Source organism: Dasypus novemcinctus, chromosome 6 (genome assembly GCF_030445035.2).
Source record: "Dasypus novemcinctus isolate mDasNov1 chromosome 6, mDasNov1.1.hap2, whole genome shotgun sequence".
Classification (NCBI taxonomy): domain Eukaryota; kingdom Metazoa; phylum Chordata; class Mammalia; order Cingulata; family Dasypodidae; genus Dasypus; species Dasypus novemcinctus.
Genome location: NC_080678.1, coordinates 81,537,922 through 81,554,166, shown reverse-complemented (window position 1 = coordinate 81,554,166; position 16,245 = coordinate 81,537,922). Strand labels below are relative to the sequence as shown.

At 36.8% G+C, this 16,245-nt stretch overlaps 1 protein-coding gene across 1 annotated transcript in view; it reads left to right on the top strand.

Annotated features, from left to right (window-relative positions):
* Positions 1 to 16,245, top strand: part of MICU1 (mitochondrial calcium uptake 1) — a 257,726-nt gene that overhangs the window by 81,774 nt on the left and 159,707 nt on the right. The gene's annotated exons all lie outside the window — the stretch shown is intronic.

Here is a 16,245-nt window from a genome sequence, read left to right as displayed (position 1 = left end):
TCAGGAAATACTGAAATGTGTGCTAGAGCCTACAAAGAAAAGACAGGAGAGAGGGCCCTGGAAGAGAGTCTAGAAATGAAGATTATATCGATAAAAGTAACTAAAAGTGTCAAAAGAGTGGTGAAAATAAAATAAGATAGATAAAACTCAAATAGGAATAAATTTAGCCAATGATGTAAAGCACTTTTATTCAGAAAACTGTAACTCAATGTTAAACAAATCAAAAAAGCCCTAAATAACAGGAAGAACATTCCATGCTCATGGATTGGAAGACTAAATATCATTAAAATGTCAATTCTATTCAAATAGATACAGATTTAATGCAATCCCAATAAAAATTACACCAGCATTAAAGAAAAAATTGAAAACATGATCATTAAATTAATTTGGAAGGGTAAGGAGTCCTGAATAGCCAGAAACATCATAAAAAGGAAAAGTGAACCCTCATCTCCAGACTTTAAATCATAATACCTAGCTATACTGGTAAAAACAGCATGGTACTGGCCTAAAGACAGACAAAACAGACCAATGTAACCAACTTTATGGTTCATAAACAGACCTTCACAAGTATGGTCAAGTGATTTTTGACTAGCCTGTCAAACTGACAAAGCTCAGGCAGAACAATCCATTCAACAAAAGGTGCTGAAAGAATTGGATATCCACCAAAGAAGGAAAGATGACCCCTATCTCACACCTTATCCAAAAACTAACTCAAAATGGATTAAAAAACTAAAAATGGGGAAACGGACTTTGGCCCAGTGGTTAGGGCGTCCGTCTACCATATGGGAGGTCCGCGGTTCAAACCCCGGGCCTCCTTGACCCGTGTGGAGCTGGCCCATGCGCAGTGCTGATGCGCGCAAGGAGTGCCGTGCCACGCCCAGCGTGAAAAGAAAGTGCAGCCTGCCCAGGAATGGCACCGCCCACACTTCCCATGCCGCTGAGGACAACAGAAGCGGACAAAGAAACAAGACGCAGCAAATAGACACCAAGAACAGACAACCAGGGGAGGGGGAGAAATTAAATAAATAAATAATAAATCTTTTAAAAAAAAAAAAACTAAAAATGAAAGCAAGAACCATAAAACTTCTAGAAGGGTGGTGGATTCTTCAAGGAGATAAGAGAAGGACTGAGTGGACTACTGATGTTTAATGTATGTAGAACTTTTAATTAGCCTTACTGTAAAAGTATGGAAATGTATAGAGTAGATGGTAACACACAGTGATTAACAGCTAGTTTATAAATGGGGATGTGACTGAAAATGTTAGTTTAGTTACATAAATGCCAATTGACAGAATGCTTGAGAATAATCTAGGAACTGGATAGCACGGTAAACCAAGAGGTGGGTGAGAATTGTGGTTGATGATACAAATGCAAGAGTGTCCTTTGTTAGTTAGAACAAATGTATATCACTACTGTAGGGTTTTAGGAATATGGAGAAGCATGGGAAAAATACAGCTGGAGTGACCTATGGACTGTGGTTAGTAGTAATAATATAATATTCTTGCATCTATGCACAAGATGTACTGTGTTGATATTGAGGCTGTATGGAAAATGTGAGCCAAATGTACACTATGGACATGACAATAATCAGATGATATTATTTTATCTGTAGCAAATGACACACCACATTGTGGTGTGGTGATGGAGGGGTTTTGTTTGGAAATTCTGCACATGTGCGTGATTGTTTTATAAGTTAACTTCTGTTATAACAAATATATATTTAAAAATAATAGGGTGGGTTGGGGGAAAAACACACTAAATGTAAGATAAGAACTGTGATTAGTAGTAAGATTTTGATAGTGTTCCTTCATAGTTTGTAACAAACGTCTCATGACAATGCAAGGTGTTGGTGGACAGTTGATGTATAAGACCCCTGTATGATGTTATGCATGTTTGCTTTGTAAGTTCACAACTTTTACTATACACTTAATTGTTTATGTATGTTCATATATAAATGATATAAAGATAATAATAATCAGATTGGTTAGGGGAAAAATACTTTGGTTAGTAGTAATATTTTGACAGTGCTTTTTAATCATTAGTTTAAAAGTTTTAAAAACATTGGAAGTTATTGGTGGTAGGATGAGATGTTATATATGTTTGTTTGATGTTATATATGTTTGTTTTGTAAGCTCACAAGTATTAAACATTTACTGTTTATGTATGAGTGATATATTTCAATAAATTTTTTAAAAGAAATTAATAAGGGCACACCAAATGTAGGAGAGGGGAAAAGCATCAGGCAGATTGACTAAATTGTATGGTCAAAGATACAGACATGTAAAATAGCTAGGTATGCTTCAGTAATGAAAAAGTTATGCTATTTCCTAACCAGGAAGTTTGTAATGTTTTTCCCACATTTAATAACATTCATACATTTTTAGGAAAAATAAAAATTCTGGGTAGTACCATTAACTCTCTTAGATGTATGAAATTTGCTGTATATTTAAATTTCTTGGCTATGGAAATTTTCAAACATAAAATAATAATCAACCCATATGGATCTATCACTCAGCTTCAACAGTAATCAACAAATAGCCACTCCTGTTTCATCTATAAACTCTACTACTGCCTCTCTTTACTCTTGAGTGTTTTAAAGTCAGTCTAAGACATTTTATCATTTGCTCTATAAATACTTCTGTGTGTGTCTTTAATGGGACTTAAAATATATTTTTAATCATAATACCATGATTACATTTTTGAAAAATAGCAGTCATTTCGTATCTAACATATTCAGTCACTGTTCAAATTTCCCTATCTAAAAAAATGTTTTTTTACAGTTGGTTCATTCAAATCAACTTCCAAATATGATCACACACTATAATTGATTGAGATGTTTCTTGAGTCTTTTTTTTTTTAAGATTTTTTTAAAAATTTCTCTCCCCTCCCCCCCCCCAGTTGTCTGCTCTCTGTGTCCATTCGCTGTGTGTTCTTCTGTGATGGCTTCTATCCTTATCAGCGGCACAGGGAATCTGTTTCTTTTTGTTGCATCATCTTGTTGTGTCAATTCTCCATGTGTGCGGCGCCATTCCTGGGCAGGCTGCACCTTCTTTCGTGCTGGGTGGCTCTTCTTACGGGGCGCACTCCTTGCGCGTGGGGCTCCCCTACGTGGGGGACACCCGTGTGGCAGTGCACTCCTTGCACGCATCAGCACTGTGCATGGACCAGCTCCACACGGGTCAAGGAGGCCCCAGGTTTGAACCGCGGACCTCCCATGTAGTTGGCGGATGCCCTATCCATTGGGCCAAGTCCGCTTCCTTAGAGTCTTTCTTAATCAAAACATTTTTTTCTATCTCTGTTTTTTTCCTTGCCATTTACTTTAAGACATGTATTATGCCTTGCCTCTCATCTCTTAGTCCACCTTTTTGCTCAGGTTGTTGCTGTGGCAATTAGCTGTGCAGAAATGTAACCTGATGGGACCAGACCTCAACTACACTATGTATCTCTTGCTCTCTGCCTCAGGGCCTCTCTGCTGCTATAGCATGGGACACTGGCAGGAGCCCCCTCATCCATGTTGCACATGCACATATTTAGAGGTACAGAGGAGTTTATACCCTTTTTTGGGAATCGGAGGGTGAATTGTCTGGGGTGACAACTCTAAGGCACGATCTGCAAGGTTTCTCAGAGAGGCCCAAGGGAAATTGAACCCCACTTGTCAATAGTGGTCACCAGATCATTAGTACACTGTCAAATTGGCTTTCCCTCCTTCCCTGTTTCACTTTTTCCAGTCCTCCCAGACTGGTTCCTTGCTTCTTAGGGAACTTAAACTAGGTACCATTTATTTTTGGGAGAATGTAGGTCATTTGTATTGTGCAGTTTCCCATATCCTGGAATTAACTGATTGCATCCCTATGGTGTTATTTAACATGTTCCTCTAGCCTTTGTATTTCACCCTTGTAAAAAAATATATAGAAACTAACAAAGACAAAGCAACAAAAAGACTCAAATACCTAGGAATCAATTAAACCAAAGAAGTACAGGACCTATATGCAGAAAACTACAAAACAATACAAAAAAATCAGTGAAGACCTAAACAAATGGAAAGACAGTGCATGTTCATGAATTGGAAGACGAAATATCATGAAGGTGACAACCCTATCCAAACTGATTTATAGATTCAGTGCAATGCAATTCAAAATTCCAACAGCGTACATTACAGAAATAGAAGAGGCAATTACCAAATTCACTTGGAAGGAAAAGTACACCCAAATAGTGAAAAGCATTCTAAAGAAGAGCGACATGGGAAGAATTTTACTACCTGACCTTGAAACATATTACAGTGGTGAGAACAGCATGGTACTGGCATAAAGACAGACGCATCAATCAGTGAAATAGAATTGAAAGTCCAGAAATAAACCCTTACCTCTATGGATTTCTGCAAACCTACTAAATCCATACTAAAGGAACAAAACAGTCTCTTCAACAAATGGTGCAGGGAGAACAGGATATCTATAAACAACCATAAAACTACTAGAAGAAAATGTAGGGAAACAGCCTAAAGACCTTGTGGTAGATGATGGTTTCTTGGACTTTATACCCAAAGCACAGACAACAAAATAAAAAATAAATAAATGGGACCTCCTCAAAATTAAACACTTTTGTACCCTACAGGACTTTGTGAAAAGAGTGAAAAAATTTGGAAATCACATGTCCAATAAGAGTTTAATATCCATGATATATAAAGAGATGCTACAACTCAAAAATAAAAAGACAATTTACCCACTTTAAAAAATGGACAGAAGAGTTGAATAGACATTTTTCCAAATAAGAAATACAAATGGCATAAAAACACATGAAAAAATGTTCAGCATCACTAGCGATTAGGGAAATGCAAATCAAAACTAAGCAGTTAATTGCCCACTTTGCACATGGGAGATCCCAGGTTTGGTTTCCGGTGCCGCCAAAACAAAAAAAAACAACAAGCAAAACAAATGAAAAAAACCAGCCCAGGGGAGCCGATGTGGCTCAGTAGTTGAGCACCAGCTTCCCACATACGAGGTTCTGGGTTCAGTCCTCAGCCTGGTACCTCACAAAAACAAAAACCAGGAAAGCAAATGTGGCTCAAGTGATTGGGCTCCAGTCTATCATATGGGAGGTCCAGGATTCAATTCCTGGGGCCTCCTGGTGGAGAGCTGGTGGCCCATACAGCAGAAACCTAGTGCAGCAAGATGAACCAAGAAAGAGAGATGCAAAGGCGAGACAAGGAGAGACACAGCAGACTGGTGAGATGAGGCAGCTCAAGCAATTGTCTCTCCCACACCATAAGTTCCTAGGATCATTTCCTGGTGCATCCTAAAGAGAAAGATGAGAAGAATAGACAAGGAGACATGGAAGAACACACAGAGAGCAAACAGTGAGCTCAAACAACAAAGGGGGGAAGTAAAATTTTTTTAAAAAACCAAAAAACTACATTAAGATATCGTTTCACACCTCTCAGAATGGCTAGTATTAAAAAAAGAGGGAAGCAGACTTGGCCCAGTGGTTAGGGCATCCGTCTACCACATGGGAGGTCCGCAGTTAAAACCCCGGGCCTCCTTGACCCGTGTGGAGCTGGTCCACACGCAGCGCTGATGTGCGCAAGGAGTGCCCTGCCATGCAGGGGTGTCCCCGTGTAGGGGAGCCCCACGTGCAGGGAGTGTGCCCCATAAGGAGAGCTGCCCAGCATGAAAGAAGTTCAGCCTGCCCAGGAATGGCGCCGCACACACAGAGAGCTGGCACAACAAGATGACACAACAAAAAGAAACACAGATTCCTGTGCTGCTGACAACAACAGAAGCGGACATAAAGAACACACAGCGAATGGACACAGAGAACAGAAAACTTGGGGTGGGGGGGAAGGGGAGAGAAATAAAATAAATCTTAAAAAAAAAAAGAGAGAGAGAACTACAAGTGTTGGAGAGGATGTGGAGAGATAGAAACACTTATTCAATGTTGGTGGGAATGTGCAGCCACTGTATAGGACTGTTTGGCTGTCCCTAAAGAAGTTGAATATAGATTTGCCACATGACCTGGCAATCCCTCTACTGTCTTTATACCCGGAAGTACTGAGCGCAGTGACGTTGAATAGACTGACATTTTTAGTGGCGTTATTCACAATTGCCAAAAGTTGGAAACAACCCAGGTATCCATTAACCAATGAAGGAATAAACAAACTGTGATGTATTAACACAATGGAATATTATACAGCTGTAAGAAGAAATGAAGTCATTAAAGCATATGACAATGTGGATGAACCTGGAGGACATTATGTTGAATGAAGCAAGCCAGACACAAAAAGGACAATACTATATGATTGTGCTACTATGAACTAAATATATCATATAATCTCATGGAGTTACTAACTTGAATATGGGTCATCAGAAAATAGAATGAGTTTAGAGAATGGAAAGGTGAGGGTTAACTTGTCCAGAATTGGTGTAAAGGATGTGTGTTAATCATTGGAAATGAATAGAAAAGGTCAAAGCCTGACATGCTGTTTGTAACTAGCCGTACTATTATGGGGGTATGAAAGTAGCTTAAAGGGAAATTCTAAGGTCATGTGTAGTCCTAAAAAGAAAGCAGAAAAATGTAGGATGGCACTGTATAGCATAGTAAAATATGAATGTGAAATATGAATATGGGTAAAATTGCATATGTAAGATGGTTTTTCTTTGATACTGAACAAATGTATGTTAATACTATAAAATGTTAATACCAGACAAAAGCAAACCATTATGCTAAGTGAAAGCAACCAGACACAAAGTGCTACATATTGTATGATTCCATTTATATAAAATGTAAATATAAATAAATTTATAAAGATGAAATTAGATTAGTGGTTATGTAGGGTTGGGGAAGGAATGTTAAGTGGTGTGGAGTTTTTTCTTCTTCGAGTATGGAAATTGTTCTAAAATTTTCTGTGGTGTTGAATGCACAGCAATGTGATTAAACTAAAAGTCATTGATGGGAAGTGGATGTTGCTCAACCATTTGGGTTCCCGTCTACCATATCGAAGGCCCTGGGTTCACTTCCGATGGTCTCCTTGTGAAGGCAAGCTGGCCCGCACCTGTGGAGAGCTGATGGCCTGCGCCCACAGAGAGCTGACATGGAGAGCTGGCGCAGCAAGATGATGCATGGAGAGCAGATAGCAAGCAAGTGGCAAGGGGTGGGGATAAATAAATAAAATAAATTTAAAAATAAAAGTCATTGACTATACACTTTGTTTGGATAAATTGTATGGTATGTGAATATATCTCAAAGCTGCATAATAAAAAAATGAAAGTGGGAAACGGACTTGGTCCAGTGGTTAGGGTGTCCGTCTACCACATGGGAGGTCCGCAGTTCAAACCCTGGGCCTACTTGACCCATGTGGAGCTGGCCCACATGCAGTGCTGATGCGCGCAAGGAGTGCCCTGCCACGCATTGGTGTCCCCCACGTAGGGGAGCCCCATGCACAAGGAGTGCACCCCATAGCGAGAGCCTCCCAGCATGAAAGAAAGTGCAGTCTGCCCAGGAATGGCACCACACACACGGAGAGCTGACACAACAAGATGATGCAACAAAAAGAAACACAGATTCCCTTGCCACTGACAACAAAAGAAGCAGACAAAGAGGACGACGCAGCAAATAGGCACACAGAATAGACAACTGGGGTGGGGGGGAAGGGGAGAGAAATAAATAAATAAATCTTTAAAAAAAAAAAAAAATGAAAGTACCTGAAAGTAAATATACTAAAATATTAGCTTTATTTATGAATATTGAAAGTATAAGGAGTTATTATATTCTTCTTTGTATATTTCTTTATATTCTAGTAGGCTTCAGGTACATTCATTCAGCAAATATTGATAGGTCATCTGCTATGCGTTAGGTAATATTTATGTATAGGGGATACAGAAATGAATAAAACAGACAAAAATCACTGACCTTATGGAGTATAAGTCTTTAATAATCAGAAAGGAAGTTGCGGTATGTAAATCTTTCCATTAATTGCATTGAAATTTAGATTTAGAACCCTTTTAACTAACTTTAGCACCTTCTTTTGGAGGAAAGAAAACAAGACTTGTGTAAAGTAGGAAAAAGAGTATTACAAGGTATGTTCCTAGTTTTTATGATAGTAAAATATTTCTACTTCCTAGATAAAATCTAATTTGTATCAGTAACTTTAAATAAGAATGAACTTTGCTGCCACTGTGATAATGAAAATGAAGGGAGACTTTAGAAAGGTTACTAAAGATTATTTGTCATTCAAGGAAGATTATTTTTACCAATTTGAAATCATTATATATTCTAATTGCTTGCAGATGTTTGGGCATTTAACTTAATAATCTTTTGCTTTTAATTATTGAAAGACCTCTTAACATGAACAGAATAGTTACTAATTATTTAATATACCAAGCATATTCCTGGTTTTCTTAAAGATCTGGAATAGTTGCTTTTCTTCTAAGATGATAATCATGAGGGAAAATTCTTATATATTAAAATGAGATTCAGGGAAGCGGACTTGGCCCAGTGGTTAGGGCGTCCGTCTACCACATAGGAGGTCCGCGGTTCAAACCCCGGGCCTCCTTGACTCATGTGGAGCTGGCCCGTGCGCAATGCTGATGAGCACTAGGAGTGCCCTGCCATGCAGGGGTGTCCCCGCATAGGGAAGCCTCATTCACAAGGAGAGTGCCCCATAAGGAGAGCCGCCCAGCGTGAAAGAAAGTTCAGCCTGCCCAGGAATGGCACCGCACACATGGAGAGCTGATACAAGATGATGCAACAAAAAAAACACAGATTCCCGTGCCGCTGAGAACAACAGAAGCAGACAAAGAAAAATATGCAGCAAATAGATACAGAGTACAGACAATTGGGGTTGGGGGGGAGAGGGGAGAGAAATAAATAAATCTTTTAAAAAAAATAAAAATAAAAAAATGAGATTCAGTGGGAAATTTGGCTTCAGTTCTGCTTGCTCAGTAATAGAAATTCCACAAATGTTGATGCAGCAGAAGTAAAATATATATTTTCCCTGTGTGTGTTTAAATAAAAAGTGAGTCTGTAAAGTTTTTTTCTAATTTGCATTTCTGTCATCAGGTGGCTGGACTCTAGCCAGTAATCTTATTTCAACTTTGTTTGTCATGTCTTCCATAGATACTGTTTCCTAGGATGCCTAACGTATCTAAATTTATAAGTTTTAGTTTTAGAACAATTCAGAAATAATCACAAAGGACAGGTAACATGTAACCCTAAAATGAAACAGCTTTAAAGTGAGTGGAGAGCTGATGAATATCAGAGTGAAAAACTGTAAAAACAGTACTTGTATACTGAATACTAAGAAAATTGAGGGTAGCCATAGGAAAGTAGGAAAGACATTAAAAGGAAAAAAATATATTTGGTATAGTTTGTAGTAATATTTTGGCGATATTCTTTCATAATTTGTAACAAATGTTTCACAACAATGCAAGGTATTGGTGATAGGGTGATGTATGGGACCCCTACATGATGTTATACATGTTTGTTTTGTACATTCACAACTTTTACTATATGCTTATTGTTTCATGTCTTGACTGTCTCAAATATGTCTCATTTGCCTTTCTCTGAAGTCTCAATGTCATTGCTATCCCAGGGGTACAGTTGTTTATTTGGCAGTTTTCTCTGTATTTTTCATCCTTTTAGATCACTGAGCAATCCAAGGTATATTCTTCCCATAATGATGGTAGAGGTGCAAGCAAGAATGCAAGCCTATGAGAAGCACATTTTGAGGATTTGGGTCTTATCTTCTAACATCCCATTGACCAAAGCAAGTCACATAATCCAAAGTCAAGAGATTTACCATGGAGATCAAGGAGGAAGAAGTGAATATTTGACACCAATAATCTAATCTATTATGCCACTTTTTAACTATCAGAAACCATACTGCAATGAAAGTTCTCCTCATCTCCTAGTACACATTTGCAATAAATTATTTTGAGCATTTAACTGGAAGTAGACTTGCTGCCCATAAGGTACACTCCTCTCAAATTTCCTAGACATTGCCAAATTGATTTCCAGAGTAGATACAGCAGTTTACATTCTAAGATAGTATGAGAGTTTCTTACCCTGCACTCCTCCCAACACTTGGTATTATGTCAGACTTTTAGCAAACTGATAGTAGAGAAATATTATATCTGTTTTAGTTTGCTGGGATGCTGAAAGCAGATACCATAAACTGGGTTGGCTTTTAACAATGGGAATTTATTTGAGGCTGAGAAAAATGTCGATATCAAGGCATCATCTAGGCAACGTTTTCTTCATTGAAGACCAGCTGCCAGTGATCCTTAGTTCCTCTGTCACATGGCAAGGCACATGGCGGCATCTGCTGGTCTCTCCCTTCTCTTCTGGGTTTCATTGCTTTCAGCTTCTTGCTTCTCTGGCTTTTATTCTCTCTGTATTCATTATATTTATAAAGGAGTCCAGTAAGAGTAAGATTAAGACCCATTCTGAATAAGATGGGTCACTCCTTAACTTTAGTAGCCTCATCAAAAGATCCTACTTAGAATTGGTCACACCCACAGGAATGGATTAACTTTAAGAACATGCTTTTCTGGGGTACATGCAGTTCAAATCACCACAATATCTTGGTGGATTTTATTTCTATATTCTATTTGATTTCTTTTTGATTAATAAAAGTATTTTAGGACACAACCAATCCAATGTCCACATAGAAGAGGTGGCATTGGAATGGGAAAAGTGGACATAGTGGACGAAGGGTATGGGGAAAGGCAGGAAGAGATGAGAGGTGGAGGCGTCTTTGGGACATGGAGCTGCCCTGGATGGTACTTCAGAGGCAATCACCGGACATTGTAAATCCTCACAGGGCCCACTGGATGGAATGGAGGAGAGTATGGGCTATGATGTGAACCAATGTATATGAGGTGCAGAGGTGCCCAAAGATGTACTTACCAAATCCAATGGATGTGTCATGATGATGGGAACGAGTGTTGTTGGGGGGGGGGGAGGGGGGGAATGGGGTTGAATGGGACCTCACATATATATTTTTAATGTAATATTATTACAAAGTCAATAAAAAATAAAAAAATTAAAAAAATAAAAATAAAAATAAAAAAATAAAAGTATTTTAAATATTCTCAATATATTGAGACCTGTCATCTAATATCCAATACTAATATTGAATATTGCAGATACCATCTCCCAATCTGTGACCTTTTTACTTGGTTTATGTGCAGAGGTTGTCAGAATTATTATTTCCAAATGTATCTATCTTCTCTTTGATAATTTGTGCTGTTTCTTTTTAACTTCTTTTTGGAGTAAAATTAACATAGAATAAAAAGCACATGTTTAAAGCATTTGATGAGTTTTGACATATGTATATATTAGTGAAAACACCAAAATCAAGATAATAAACATAGTCACTATCCCAGAATTTTCTTCATACTCATGTGTATTCCTCATGCCCAATTCTCAAGGAATCACTGATCTGCTTTCTGTCTTCCATATCATTAATGATTTTCTATCCCTTTCTTTATCAGTTATTGAGAGAAGGTTATTAAAATCTCTGCCTAAAATTGTAGATTTGTCTATTCATCCTTTTAATTCTATTTGTTTTTGTTTCATGCATTTTTAAGCTCTTTTACTAGATGCTTATACAATTAAAATTATTCTGTCTTAATTGAATTGATCTCTGATGATTACATAATTAAGAGATCTTCTTTATCCCTGTTATTTTTTTCCTCTGAAATCTACATTGTTTGATATTTATATAGCCTCTCCATCTTTTTTTATTTTTTTTAGGAGGTACTAGGAATTGAACTTGGGACCTCATACATGGGAAGCAGGCACTCAACCACTGAACTACACCTGCTTTCTTTTGATTAATTTTGCTCCCCCATCTTTCTTTTGATTAGTTTTTTCATGTCTTTTTTCATTCTGTTGTTTAACCTACCTATATCATTACATTTAAAGTAGATTTCTGTGACAACATGTATAGTTGTGTCTTATTTTTTATCCATTATAACAAACAGTTTCTAACTTTAAATTAGTATATTAGATGATTTGCTTTAAATGAAATTGATATTTTGGATATCAATCTACCATTTTATTGTTTGTTTTCTATTTGTATCCTGTTTTCCTTCTTGCCTCTCTTCTTTTGGATTATTTGAATATTTTCTTTACATTGTAATTTTTTAAACCTTCTTTAAGAGAAGTTGTAGGTTTACAGAAAATTCAGGCTAAAATATACAGTTCCATATACCCCCTCACACATGCAGTTTGCCATGCTAATACTTTTTTACTTTATTTTATTAGAGAAATGTAGATTTGCAGAAAAATCGTGCAGAAAATAGAGTTCCCATATACCACCATACAATTTCCTATTATTAACATTTTGCATTAGTGTGGTATTGTTGAAAGAATATTATTATAAGTGTTGTATTTACTATAGTCTAGTTTACATTACGGTTCATTGTTAGTGTTCTATAGTCCTATGTGTGTGTGTGTGTGTGTTTTTCCTAGTAACATATATACAACTTAGACTTTTAACTTTTAACTATAATCAAATATATAATTCAGTGGTATTAATTAAATTCACAGTGTTGCACTACCATCACTACCATCCATTACCAAAAGTTTTTCTCCACCCCAAACAAAAATTCTGTACCAATTAAGCATTGACTCCCCATTCCCTACCTCTACCCCAGCACCCAGGAACCTGTATTCTAGTTTCTGATTCTATGAATTTGCTCATTCTAATGACATCATGTCCTTGAGATCACACAGTTTTTGTCCTTTCGTGTGACTTATTTCACTCGATGTCTTCAGGGTTCATCCATGTTGTTGCATGTATCAGAACTTAATTCCTTTTTACAGCTGAATAATATTCCATTGTATCTATATACCACATTTTGTTTATCCATTCATCAGTTGATGGACATCTGGGTTACTTCCATCTTTTGGCAATTGTGAATAATGTCACTGAGTCATCTGGTAGTTCTTTACTTAATGTTCTAATTAGCCACCAAACTGTTAATTTCACCCACTGCATCATTTTACATTCCCATCAAATATACATGAATGTTCCTATTTCACCAGATCCTTTCTAACACTATTTTCTGTTCTTTTTTTTTTTTTTTAATAGTACCCATTCCTATGGGTGTCAGAGGTATCTCATTATGGTTTTGATTTGCATTTCCCTGATAGCTAATGATGTTGAGCATCTTTCCATGTGTTTTCCGGCCACTGAAATAGCAGCTCTGGAGAAATTTCTATTCAAGTCTTTTCTCATTTCTAAACTGTGTTGTCTTTTTTTGTTGAGTTTTAGGATTTCTTTATATATTCTGGATACTAAGCCTTTATTGGATATGTGATTACCAAATATTTTCTCCCATTCTTTAGGTTGTCTTTTTACTTTCAATATGAAGTCCTTTGAATGCACAAAACTTTAAAATTTTCATGATGTTCCATTGATCTATTTTTTCTTTTGTTGCTTGTGCTTTTGGTTTAAAGTCTAAGAAATCATTGCCTAACCCAATGTCTTAAAGATGCTTCCCTGTTTTCTTCTAGGGACTTTATAATTTTGGTTCTTATCTAGGACTTTGATCCATTTTGAGTTGGTTTTTTACTATGGTATGAGATAGGGGTCCACTTTCATTCTTTTTCATATGGATATCTAGTTTCCCCAGCACCATTAGTTGAAGAGACTGTTTTTCCCCCACCAGTTGGACTTGGCATCCTTGTCAAAATTCAGTTGGCCATAGATGGGAGGATTGATATCTGAACCCTCAATCCCAAATTGCAGGTTTATAAAAAATCATGCAGAAAATTCAGTGCTTCCAAATATCCCCATTTTTAAAGATTTATTTACTTTGTTTTTCTTTATTTATCCCTTCATCCCCCAGATGGTTCTCTCATCTGTCTGCTCATTGTTTGCTCGCCTTCTCTAGGAGGCACTGGACCCCAAACCCTGGACCTCCCACATGAGAAGCGCATGCTCAATAACCGGAGCCACATCTGCTGCCTGCGGGCTGTGGCATTTGCTGGCTTATGGCATCTGTTCATTGTGGTGGGGGTAGTGTCTAGCTCATTGCGGTGGGGGAAGCATCTGCTTGTCTTCTTTTAGGACCTGGGACCTTCTGTGTGGTGGGCGGGTGCCCAACTGATTGAGCTACATCCACTCCCCCCACATGCATTTTTTAAGAAAATTTGCAACTTTAAAGAAAAGCCATACATAAAATACACACTATTATTAACACCTTGCTTTACTGTGGTACATGTGTTACTATTCATGAAAGAACGTTTTTATAATTGTTTTCTTAAATATTGTTCATCATTTATAATAGGTTTCATTCTGTGTTGTACAGTCCTATATTTGTTTTTCTTAAGTTTTTATTCTGTTAATATATTTATAATCTTAAATTTCCCTTTAGCCACATTCACTGATATAACTCAGTGCTGTTAATTACATTCACAATGTTGTGCTGCTATCACCACCATCCATTACCAAAAATTTATACCTTAGTAACCTGTAGCCTAGATTTTGACTCTTTGAGTTCGCTTATTCTAATAATTTTATGACAGTGAGATAATACAAGATTTATTCTTTTGTGTGGCTTATTTCACTCAACATGTTGTCTTTAAAGTTTATGTTGTCACATGTATCAGAATGTCATTCTTTTTTATGGCTGAATAATATTCCATTTTATATGTGTGTGTTTCCATTCATTGGTTGAGGGGCACTTTGGTTGCTTCCATGTTTTGGCAATTGTGAATAAAGCTTCTTTGAACTTCATTGTGCAAATATCTGGTGAAGTCTCTGCATTCAATTCTTTTGGGTACAAACCTAGAAGAGAGGTTGCCAAGTCATGTGGTAATTCTATGTTTAACTTTTCACACATTTGTGAATTTTCCATTTCTCCCACTTTTATTGTTTTATAGCTTCTTGCCATTAGGGTATAAGAATATACATTGTAGGATTTCAGTATTTTTTAATTTATTGAGACTTGTTTTGTGATCCAGCATATGGACTATCCTGGATAATGGTGCATGTGCACTAGAGGAAAGTGTATATTCTGCTTCTTTTGGGCAATGTATTATGTATATCTTTTAGGTCTAGCTGGTTTAGAGTGTCATTCAAATTTTCTATATACTTACTGGTTTCCTCTCTAGATGTTCTAACTATTATTCAAAGTGTTGTATTGAAATCTCCTACATTATTGTAGAACCTTCTATTTCTCCCTTCAAATCTGTCAATATTTGCTTCACAAATTTTAGGCTTTGCTGTTCGGTGCATATGTATTTATAGTTTTTATGTCTTCTTATTGAATTGACCCCTTTATCAGTACTTAGTGACTCTTTTTGTCCCCCATAACATTTTTTTACTTAAAGTCAATTTTATCTGATATTTGTATAGTTTCCCCAGCTCTATTTTAGTTACTACTTGGATGGTATATTTTTCCATCCTTTCACTTTCATGGATTTGAATTTAAGTTAAGTCTCTTGTAAATAGCATATAGTTGGGGCATGCGTCTCTATCCATTCTGCCACTCTCTGCCTTTTGACTGTGGAGTTTAAGCCATTTACATTTAAAGTAGCTACTGATAATGCAGGACTTTCTTAGGATATTTTGCTATTTTGTGTTTATAAGTCTTAAACCTTTTTTGACCACCAATTATTCCATTAATGCCTACTTCCATATATATTTGGTTTTTTGTATTGTACCTTTACTTGCTACAATTATATTTTTTACATTGTATATCCCAAATTATAGATTTGTCATTTTTTATGCATTTGCGTTTTAGAAACTGTAAGAAGTAAAAAGTGGAGTTATGTACTGAAAAATAAACTATAGTACTGGCATTTATAATTATTCATATGGTTACTCTTACCAGCAGTCTTTATTTCTTTATTCCACTTCCCTTCACTCTCTAGTGTCCTTTCTTTCAGTATGAAGAACTCTCGTTGGCATTATTTGTAGGGCAGGTCTAGTGGTTACAGACACCCTCAGCTTTAGTGTTTCTAAGTATGCCTTAATCTCTCCCACCTTTTTGCAAACCAGTCTTGCTGGATATAAAATTCTTAGTTGACCCCAATTTAGAGGTGGAATTGGCATTGCAATCCCACGGTTCTCAGGATGGAGGAATAAAATATGGATTAGACTGGGAAAAAAACAACAACTGTGGTTGTATTAAACCATAGACAGGGCAGATGGCCTATATGATTTTTATATTTTTGACTTGTTAAATTTTGGGTTTTAAGATTTAAGGAGTTTTTATAAATATTCTATATGGGTTTGAA